The sequence below is a fragment of the Polyodon spathula genome, chromosome 13, assembly GCF_017654505.1.
Source record: "Polyodon spathula isolate WHYD16114869_AA chromosome 13, ASM1765450v1, whole genome shotgun sequence".
NCBI classification, from domain to species: domain Eukaryota; kingdom Metazoa; phylum Chordata; class Actinopteri; order Acipenseriformes; family Polyodontidae; genus Polyodon; species Polyodon spathula.
Genome location: NC_054546.1, coordinates 15,229,241 through 15,240,187, shown reverse-complemented (window position 1 = coordinate 15,240,187; position 10,947 = coordinate 15,229,241). Strand labels below are relative to the sequence as shown.

The following is a 10,947-nucleotide window of genomic DNA, read 5'->3' as shown; positions in this document are numbered from 1 at the left end:
GTGGGAGCAATTACTGGCAGGGACTGTTTGAAGGGGAGCCTCTGGGCTAGTCTAACCTGGCCTCTGTAGGACGGGAGTTGCGGGGTAAAGGAAAGCAGCAGGAAGAAATATTCAGAATTTAGGAAGTCAAACTACAGTACATGTTTCTGATTCTTACAAAACGTTGCAAGGAACACATGCTAAGTATTTGAAAACACACATCATACAGCAGTATTCCTTTATATGAAATGGAAAAACTGCACCCAGTGTTGTGTGGGGTTTTTTTCATGTGTTTGTGGGATCATATTTTGCTTGATTTTAAAATATGTTGGTTTACCCTGGCTTAATATCGGTACTGCATGTTCTGTAAGTTATAGAAAAGCTATAAAAATGGGTTAAAAAACAAGCAGTTGTTTAACACCATGACCCGACATCTATTGTATTTTAACTGATAATTGCAACTACTTGTATTGTGAAATGTTTTTACAGGAAACAAGCCACAAGCTAATCAATATATAGCACTGAACCTATTTACTTATATACTGGAATCATCGGAGTCAACACCCCAGTTTGAACAATCACCCCAGCCAACTTTTAGTTGAAAGTCAAATTTTTATCATTCACTTCTGGTTTTTATTAACCATTTACAAATAAAGCCTGAGGGGAAATATTGCGGCTCACATATTACAAAAAACTGCCAAGAAGTAGTTGCTCTGTGCATTAATGATTCAGACAATTACTTATGTCATCAGTGATGAAGGTTCAGATGATGAGGAAGTGGAATTCGGCAGTGTTGGATCAGGTGATACAGACTCTGCAGTCTAGATACAAAAAGATAACAAACGTGTTTGGGGTCTTATGTTTAAAATCTTAATATATAGATGTGTACTCTTTTGTAGATTTGTGTTTACAATAACACTGATTTGTGTGAATGTACCTATCAATATATTTTGAGGGTAAGACAAACATTCGCTCAGTGCTACTTTGGATGTTAATTTAATATTATATGTTGTGTTTCCACATGGGACACTGCAGTTTCTTATGTGCAGAGATTACGCAAAGCCCTTTATTATAGTTGACCAAAAGTTTCACTTGAATATATTTTTTAAATGTAGCGACTTAGCTTTTTTTCATCTACAAATATGGTTCCCTTTTCAAGTATGAAATGTAACCATTACCTCATGGGTATTAATCCTTTGATAATCTGTAGATATTTCAGAGCTGCACGTAGTGCCAGTGACAGAGTTGTGTCCCGCCCCCAAGGGCATAAAAGAGACTGTTGACACTCAAAACGTCATAATTTTTCCTTTCACTGACCCGAGAGCGAGACATCTACTAACAGATTGGTGATACTTCTGTGCCGTTTACATTGGCACACCCGCAAGGGCGTCACAATTTTACGGTAGGGGTATATTTGCACTAGCAAATACCCGAGCCGAGAAAGAACCAAGCCATGAAACTCCAGCCTCGCAACATATCATCTGAATCTGGAGAAAAAAACGACTAGAGACCTGTGCTTTACGTCTTTTTGATGATGTCAGACAGGGTCCGACATCGGACCTTGAAAGGGAAAATTGTCATGTCGGACCTGGTTCGACATAGGACCGCAAAGGGTTAAAGGCCATTTCGGCTTGTCATATTAAGATTGATTCAGTCTCCCTAGGAGTGCAGCCTCGAGCTCGACCATTACAGCATAAAATTGGAGATGAGTTCCCCCTCTGTTTTTAGCCTTGTTACTTGTACTGGGTTCCTCATGGTAATGCGCAAGGTGGCCTTTGCCATGCCTTGTAGCTTTCAGTTGGTCTGCAATTTCCTTGTGACAGCTTTGGTATGTCTATCCATGAGGTAATAGTTACATTTCGTACTTGAAAGGGAATGTTAGGTTATTATCATAATCCTGGTTCCCTGAAATAGTAATGGAACCATTAACCTTCAAGGTCGCTGAGTCTTATTGCAGCAGTCTGGAGGGAAAAGTGATGAAGCTTTGAGTGTCAGCAGTCTCTTTTATGCCCTTGGGGGGCGGGGTGCGACTGTCACTGGCACTGTGCAGCTTTGGAATATCTGTTCAGGTTAGACTGCATCAAAGGCTTAATACCTATGAGGAAATGGTTACATATGTATTTCAGGGAACCAGGGTAATGATAATGATCTAACGTTTTTCATGATGTGGTTTTACACTGGACACTGCAGCTTTATAGTTTTATGTTTGTTTTGTGAAAATATTTTAAATGACAAAACAGTGGACAGCAGCTTTGAATTGTATTTCACTTAAATATTAACTGTACTTTTGTATTCTTTATCGTGACTGTATGCTGTGCTCTACCTTTGCATTTTAAGCATGCCTAATTGTAAATGTAATCTATCTACCTAATGTTAAAATTACTCCCTCTGCAATCATGCCGGTAATTTTGCCTCGACAACTTTACGCCAGCTAGACGTTGACTCCGGTACCGGTAGAATCCGGTACTATAAAGTTGCTTGGTTGAATGGAGTAGCCTATAGGCTATATGATTTCAAAAATATTAAACAGTCAGTCTTACTGTATATTTTACAAATTGGCCGTCTGGTTACAGTATCTGTTTTTTGGGATTTTTTTTGTCTTCAAGGTAACACTTCTGTTTTTAAAAAAAAAAAAAAAAAAAAAAAAAAAAAAAAAAAAGCTACTGTACTAGGTCCTATTTATTTCTCAATACATTATTCAGTGCACATTACAGAATTATATGCTTTGTCTGGCTCTTACTGTATGGTATAACAATTCCCTAACCATAATACTGTTTACAGACATATGTTCTGTCTGAAATATAATAATTTCCATTTGTCGATTTTACTAACACAGTAATAACGGGGTGGAAATAAGACTCCCAAAGCAGTTTGTGCCTTTCATTCTCACCAGCAGTGTTTAATTGAGTAGATTCTATTCCTCGGTAGATACTGCCTATTGTACATTGGTTTTATATTTTGTATGAATTGGTGACTGAAACTATAAATAATACTTGATCGTCAGTGCAAACCAGTTCACCCAGTTGGGTACAGTAAGTGATACTGTACAGTAATTTGGTTGCTTGTGGAATTTAAATTCAGTCCATACCAGTGCTGTGTTAGATTTTACTACTTGGTCACTGCAGTGCGTTTCTTTTATTCAAAATAGTTGATTATTGTTAGGGGCCAACAGATGTAGAAAAATTTACATTTTCGCCAAAGATCTGAGGCAGCATGTTTTAACCCTGTGGAACTGTATGTTACCAGTGGAGGGTCATATTGGTTTTCTCTTGTGGGTGTGGAGAGTGAAACTGCTGTGGGTTTTCTGTATACTATCAGTGTCCACGGAGTCTAATAACAATCTGTGTATGAACACTGTAGATCCTTTAAATTTGTTCTGATCATTTCGGTTAAGAACTTTGCTTGCATGTACATTTACTGCTTGATTAAAAGGTCTGCCCGTGTTTTGTAGCCTGTACCCTGGATTTCCAGTGAGGAATTTATATTTGATATACTAACTAGAGGGGAAACAGGATATTTGTGGTGAGTTTACCAGAGGTGGATTTACTATCATTAGAATGCTTTAAATATATAATGTTACATTTTAACTAACAAGTAACTTGGATAGTGTTCAGGGATGTGCAGTTCATATCGCCCGCGCCCAGGACAGCAGGATTTGTGTGAGGGACCAGAAGTTTTGCCCTTATACTTTGGTTAAAAAAAATAGTAAACAATGCAGAGAAACTTAACAGGTTATGCACAAGTCCTTTTAAAAATCTGGGGTTCAGCATTTACAAAACTGAAACTGTGAAGAGAAATGTGAATTCCACAAAGCAGCAAACAGTTGGCAATGATTTTGTATCTGTGATGCAACAAACTAAAACACCTGTACATCATTAATTGAATTCAGCTTATAGCGCAAGAGTGGGGAAAAAAAACATAAGTATTGCTTATTATAGTTGTACTTTTAAGTATAATACTTATTTACAAGTAAATGTGTTCCAAACTGCACTGAAAGGGACATTTCCTTAAAATACAGTATGTTATAAATTTGTTGAGGTGGGGTCACAGGGAACCTTTTGTGTATCTTGGAAGAATTTAGTGAACCAATCAAGCTACTAGATCTGCACCTTTTAATCCACTGATTGATTGCATCACTGTTAAAGAAAACCGAAGTCCTATAAGTTGTTATATAGTTTTTTTTTGTGTGCGTTTTGTGCGATGGGGAGTGGGCAAGTAGATTTTTAAGAATGAGTTTTCTAGCATTTTACCCCTTGGATAAGAACTTTTTTTCTTATTTTTTAATTGCATACCCCTGGTGTTGCTGGGTGCTCTATGTAAGTGCTGGAAAGCCCCTTTTAAAATATGAAAGTGATAGTGCAGGTAGTGTATGCAGAAAAAATAACCTCTTCCTAAACCGGTCTTTGAAATATTTTAAGGCAACTGCAGATGGTGCTAATCTGCTGGGTTACAGCCCTGCAATTTTTTGATGCAGTTAAATGCACCAGAACATGGCAATGTTACTGTACCTTACAGCCATATTAAAAAGTATTACTTAGTGTGCCAAATTAATGGTTTTTCACACTGAAGGGAACATTAGCACAAGTATTTCTGAATATGGCTCTTGAAGTTTCATGACACTTCCTAAAATTGATCAGTGATCAACATCCCTTTCATCTGATTTGAATGTCATACAGTATCATTTGATTGCTACATTTTATATAGTTCTTCCAACTATTTTTAGTTTGTTTTTCTTTATCTTTAAAAACAACTTTACGGATATTAGAATTCAGGGCTAATTTTATGTCCCGGCATTGCCAATATAAGTGGTCCATTTATGCTACAGGACAGGGTACTTCAAGTTTGGCAGTGTGCTGATGATGAATCAAGACTTAATGATACGGAAAGGATATTGCATACTGGAGAAAATTGTGTGTCTACTGGTTCTGCTTGAGTCAGCAGCTATTGTAGTATGCCTGCTTTGTTGGAACAGCCTATAAAGGTTATTTGGGGGTGTTTCGAGTCACATCAGTGACTGCTGATTATCAGCATGCATTGCTGCCTTGCAGTGCAAGTGCATCACTGAAGAGACTGAGACACTGACTTCTGATGAAAAGAGGCTTTGAAAATTCTTTCCAAAATAACCACGCTGGAGGAGAGGTGAGAAGGATTATGAACAAAGGGGACATGTAGCCAGCATCGGTAAAATGAATGCATAGTGGTGTTTTATGTGGTTTGGCTTGGTAATTATGCAGTGTCACGGGCCACGCTGTAGCTGATTTCTTGAGAAATTGTCTTAGCCAAATAATACATAGCCTTCGAGACTAGAAAGTAAGAACTGATTCTTGAATATAGTCAGCTTTAATGGATGATACCGTTTTATATTATGAACAGTTTCTATAAATTACTTTGAAATTAGGTTTCATGCTGCCCTATGAAATTTAAATATTAGTCTTGGCAATATATTTTAATTGCATTAGTATACTCAATATGGATCTATTCTTTCCAGGGATTTTACTATACAGTACTGTCAGTCTGTAGTCTGTTTTATACTAAATGCAAAAGTAAGATGGGACCACAGTTAATGGAAATGTTTTATTGACTAAATGTCTACACTGCTAGAGCTTCGTGATCCAGTTTGTATGCCGTATAAAGAGCTTGATATAATAAATGTTCAAGGACAACTTGAAGCAGTACAGTGGGTTCCTTTTAAATGGTCTCATATACAATAGAGTGGTTCGTAATATAAACTTGAATCTGCTCCTGGCTAATCTTGTTTTTGTGTTTTTTTGTTTGTTTTTTTTAATTTATTTACAGCACATTTTAAATAATAATAATAATGGTATAACATGCTCCATTTCATCTCCATTTTATATTGTGAATGCAGAAGATATACAGTCTATTAAGAAAAGGCAAATGTGTTCTACAACCTACTGCTCTGTGTACAGCACCATAATTCAAATTTCTTGTTGCTTTCTATTCTATTATACTGGGTCTGTGAAATGGTGTCCTACATCTTTAAAAACAGCAATAGGCAAATTAATCCAACAGACCATGTGACTTGAAAGCAATCTGGTGCTCGGTGCAGAGCTTGTATTATAACTAATGGATGGTTGCCCTTCTTGCTTTACAGATTTATTATTGGCTGCTTGCCTGATGTTTCTGAAAGTCATTATGTGACTTGGTCTTGTGTCCTAATTTGAAAGCTTTTATGTTGAAAGCAGCCTCCAACAAACAAAGACTTTATGATATACTATCAGGAAGATTATCCTCTAGAAACAAAATAATATATTTAATGTGTGTTGAATGACAACACGAAAGTCATCCACTAATAAAATTGTTGTTATAATGTACTGCTGTGTGATTAGCCTAATTCATAAAAGTGGGATTAGTACAGTACATGAATTTCCTTTTCAAAAAAGTTCCATCATTTAAAGTGTCTTGATGCATTGTGCATCACTGTAATTGAATATTGTATATGGAAATCAATGTAACATTTACACATCAATTATTTTCAATAACTGATATCCTTAGCAAATGTCATCACAATCATACATGGTAAGTGGGATAAGAGACAATCATTTTGAAGACTTTCCTTTTAAATTCACAGACCAATTTTAAAATATTTTGCACTTTGGGACCATAAAAAAACAAAAAACACACACATACATCAGTCAGGCATTTGCTGCTGTGGGCACAGGTTTAATTAATGGTTTAATGGTTTAGTGCTCTTTTGATACATGTCATTGATAATATAAAATTATGTGAGGCACAGTGTGTTTACAGCAGAGTTTAAAGGGGGGTTTGAGTTGGAAAATCAATAGTGTTTCTCGTAGACTACCATGGTCTTGCTTTGATCATAGTAATTGCCATAAAGAGAATATGAACTGTCATGATCCCCAGGTAACCAAGGGCAACAAGGCCACACACGATATTGCAGTGAAAGGAAAATAAAAAAGAAAGAATTAAACTAAGAAAGCGTTAACTTTAATGTCCCCTGACACATCATATTCTAAAAGGATATTTTCTAGAACTTTTACCAGACTTGCAGTATTCCAAGTTTTCTGACATATTTGGTACTAGTAATTGCCTTTTTATCTAATTTAGTTGAGGGATATTTCAGCCTTTTTAAAGCAATAAATATTTCACACACCGAGCAGATAGCGGTTTCATGTTCTACAGAGGAAATGCTGTGCCATGAGAAATATTTCCCAAAGGAAGTTGTTTCAGAAATTCTCAAGTACAGTAGCATGGAAATAAACAATGCAGCGTCTTTACTGTTGTGAACTGAAGGGCTTTGTGTCTTGAAGTGTGATCATGTGATTTGCATTGTGTCAATGAAATGTCATCACTGTGGTTATCATCGATTTGAATGTGGTATTTGTTTTAACAATTTTTTGTCTTCAATGAACACTTATGACGACCAATTTTTCTGTTTTGTTCAATACCTAGACTTTGTTTATTTTAAGATTTGTAAAATATACCTAGATTTCACTGACTCCAATTAGCACAAATCTCAGACTACCTAATGTTACCTTACAGTAGGTGGTAGTCCAAAATCAGTGCTAATTGGGGCATGTGAAACCTCCCCTTAGCAGCTGTTGTGTTTTAAAGACGCCAAACACTGTATTAGATGCAACCCTTAATAATCGTGTTTTATTGAGGCATCCAGTCAGGAAAGAGTTTTTTTTTATTATTTTAAATCAAGCTTGCTTTTAGGTTATCCCACAGAGCATAGTGAAAGCCAGAGATTATCTCATCAGAAAGTTCTAACTTTCCTCAAAATAAACACGAATGATAGTTTTATTTGAGATTTAGAAAACCTTAAAGCAATCACTGTCCTGATGGTAAATCATTGCTTTGTTTACTGTGCTTATAACAGTAACATTTTGTTCAGTTTAGGCTGCTCATTTTTTTTTTTTTGCAGATTAAGCTAACCCAATAGATGCTGAAGGGTACATCCAGTTATACAGTAGTTCAAAATGCCTGAAATCAGAGGATTGCATTTTGAAGTACTCCAGAGTCAAGTTATGAATTATATTTTGATGTTTTTGTATTTCATATATTATGTACTCTATACTATACTATGCTATACTATATATATATATATACACATTCTTCTAATGGGTGTCACAATGAAACCTGAAGGCGCATTCTCCGATTCCTTGTACTTTACATTGTACTGTCTGTCCCAGAGACCCTGTACTGTACATCTCAGATTCCCTTTTGTGCTTTTTACTTTTTTGTTTCTTATTTATTGGCTGGGGTCAAGCAACAGAGGGACAATTTATGACTGTACAGTGCATACACTCCTTGATTCTTTTTATGGTTGAAATGTTTATTTAAATCTTAGACATTGTTAAATAGTTGTCTCCTGTCGTTGTTTTTAGTGGTTGTACCTGTAGATGAAAATGCATACATAAATACAAATATGATTATCATGCTGAAATGTGTGCCAATTATTGTAGTTTCTACCATGAAGAAACTGTATGACCCTTTACACTAGTAGAATGACACTGTAATACTATAGCACTATACATTTTGACAGCACATTTTACCTTCAGCACTGTAATGTGTAATAGCCTTTCTCAAATTCACTGTTCAATATTTCACTCCTCAATACTTAAGAGAAAAAACAATGAACCACTGTATTGTGTATTTATTTATTTTATTTTAATTCTTCCCAATGCAGAATACACTGTCTGTGTAATGTCAGTAAACAAGCTTTTGCCCTGCTGTTATTGGAATAGGCTCTGTTAACAATTATTGCATGCATCCTGTTGTAGCTTTCCAAAATTGAAGGTCAGGGATTGTAAGAAGTACTGGTAGTGTAAGTTTGTGGCACAGATTGCTTGACACAGTTAAATGCACATTTGTGAAGGTAGAGTGTTCTGCCGCACTAGTACGCAACTGTAAAATGATCTCTTTTTATAGATGAAGGTTTATATTTCTCTTGAGCATAGATGTCTCGTTTACAGTGTGTTTAGAGTTTGTAATCTAATAACCAGCTGCCAGCTGGACAAGACTGTTCTAGTTCTCACCAATTAAAGTGAGGTAGAATAGGGAAATGTATCTTGGTAAATTGCTCAGCACATTCATGTGCATTACTGTTTGATTGTAGTGTTAAAAACATTCTAGTGAGATGCTAATTGCCTTTACTTGAAAACCTGCTTCATACTGCATAACCTTGAATACAGTACCGTCCTTATTCTACACAGTACAAGCCAGGAATGCCCTTTAATTAGACTGCCAAATTATTTAATAAATCCACTCAACTGCACACCATTTTTCCAGCCATATCAAGTAAGAATTCGGCAGTTGTTGAACTGTCGCTGCTTAAAGTGAGAATATCAATTCTAAATTCTAATAATTTAAATAAATACATGAAATACCTGTTGGTACTGTAATTGGGCAAAAGACACATAGAAGTAGTTAGCAGTTGGGGAATTTTATACTACTTTATTTTTATCTTGCTTCTGCTTTTGTTCAGTCATGCTCTTGAAAGTGTGATTAACTCACAAGACACACCCACCCTCCATCCTGCCTCCCACTCTTCATAGCCCAGGAAGTGCAGTGCTTTCTCAAATGGGTGACTGGGCCACTGAAAACATTAGCCTATTCAATTAGTCAGAGGTAAAGTTAAATGATGACTGAGAAAAGTTGATTCTGCACTGGCACTTAATCTAGAGATTACCAATTCCTCTTCCATGCAACAGGTTTTGTTTCTTGTGTTTTCTACCACATCCTCCCTTATTAATTCTTGGTGATTACATACAGTTTAGAGGCCGTGACATGCAAGGTATTCTTACAGTACAGTCTTGATCATTTAACATAACTTCTCAGCTGTGATGATCCATACAGTACATAGCTTACTGAGAATTCAATTTCTTTGTTTTTAAAATTACTGTAACTACACTGTAGTATAGTGTATAGTTTTTCCTTCACTGTATGAACCACTGTTGATCTACTGTAATAGTAGCTGGAGATTTCACATTTCATTATGTTGTTTACTTTGTCTGACCTTGGTCTTTTTTCCTACCTCATAAATCAGCAAAAAGGCTCTAAAAGGATTGCATTTCAATGTCTGTATAATGGGAGGGATATTACTCCCATTTCCTGCTAGTACCTTTTCCAGATCAATAGGCATCTGTTAGCAGCGAATAATCAGTAACGGTTCAGCATCACTTACTGTGGATGACAAAAACAAACAATAATGAAACTGCATCCTCACCCAGTCCTCAGAGCTGCTGCGATCAAATGAAAAAATCTGCAAACACTAGATGCAATAGGGGGAATCCGAGCCTTCTAAATAGTTTTAGCTGTAAATGTATTGTGGTTTGTCTTCCTTATGCTACTGTACAATAAGGGTCAACAACGACAGCAGAGCACAACTCGACAAGTTCAATGGTTACTTATCTGTTCATAACATTTTGTACTAATATACACAATTCTTTTTATGTGAAAGAACTCCAGGCGTTAGTTCCTTGAGTTCGTGCATAGTGGGAATGTTTATATTATTCACAGAACTGCGCAATGGTTATAACAGCCTTTTCAGTATTTTCCAATTTTAATTTGTTTTGTACTTTTAGCCCTTGTATTTCATTATAGCATTTCTGAGTATGTGTTTTATTGATTACTGCTTAGTAAGTGGTTTGGGCAACAAATTTCACTTGTCAGTCTCAACACTAGTCTGGTCTTTTTTGTCTGTACTTTTTAAATTTATAACCGAACCGTTTTGGTCTGCCAGATGAGTAACCAGCAGTGTGACTCATGCTGGAAATGACTCTATTGCCACCTGTGACAGGGGATTAGTTACAGTTTTAAATGCACCTCCCCTTTCCTGATTCCAGCCTGCCTCCCAGCACAGACACATTTGGGCGTCTGCATTGCTGGATGTACTTACAAAACATGTTAAGCTTTTCTGAAATACAACATAAAAGGCTCTTGCTCTCTGCTGGGTTTTTATTAACTGCAGGCTGGTTGCTGAAC

The 10,947-nt window shown here is 36.3% G+C and overlaps 1 protein-coding gene across 2 annotated transcripts in view; it reads left to right on the top strand.

Annotated features, from left to right (window-relative positions):
- Positions 1-10,947, top strand: part of LOC121325932 (probable JmjC domain-containing histone demethylation protein 2C) — a 97,954-nt gene that overhangs the window by 54,136 nt on the left and 32,871 nt on the right. The gene's annotated exons all lie outside the window — the stretch shown is intronic.